Source organism: Micropterus dolomieu, linkage group LG08 (genome assembly GCF_021292245.1).
Source record: "Micropterus dolomieu isolate WLL.071019.BEF.003 ecotype Adirondacks linkage group LG08, ASM2129224v1, whole genome shotgun sequence".
NCBI classification, from domain to species: Eukaryota; Metazoa; Chordata; class Actinopteri; order Centrarchiformes; family Centrarchidae; genus Micropterus; species Micropterus dolomieu.
Window position 1 is genome coordinate 30,711,495 of NC_060157.1, and position 862 is coordinate 30,712,356.

Below are 862 nucleotides of genomic sequence, written 5' to 3' on the forward strand. Positions count from 1 at the left end.
GGAGTAACAGTTAATTAAAACTTGATATTAAAGAAGTAATTAAGTTGTACCATTGAGCCAGACTACACAGAAACCAAAACAAGTGTTTCCAAATGATCATTATGCCTCTTGATGTTTGGTTTAATCTAATAACAGGTAGTTTAGCATGTCACGGCCCTGATCCATGGTTATTACACGAAAACTACCATCAAGAGTTTCCATCTAACAAGTCCCATCATTGAAGATATCATTTGTATTATCTTGAAACAAAAGAGAACATTTGAAACATAAGGGAGGATGAATTTCAGCTGTATCACATGGTAATTGCCCATTTGGTTTCATGGTAATACAAATGATATCTTTAATGTTGTCACTTGTTAGCTGGAAATACTTGATGGTAGTTTTTGTGTAATAACCATGGATGCTGATAGTAGCCTATAATATTATATATATAAAATATTAACCTATATTACTGTATTATCTGGTTATTACTCCATTATTGTCACCATACTAGCATTTTTTAACCAATAATGCACTGATATATTAGCTGGTTACCATATTGTTACCATAACATACTATACTAACTAGTTGTGTGTTGTTGAAATCATTAAATGTGATTCACTATTATTACCCGGTTACATAACTTTCAGTCTTATTACCCAGTTAATAATTTTCACAACACATACCACACTTGATTTGGGACAGAGACATTGTAGACCCTCCGTTGAATTGCCCTCCGTCCTCTTAAGGCTCTTCCGACTGGGTCTACTCTTCTTAATCGTTCGCGCACTCGCCAACGCTCAACTCTGATCCCTCTCCCTCTCAAACCACCAGTGATGTAAGTCTCTCCTGAGCCAGGGGTTTGTCTAAGAACTTCAGTAAT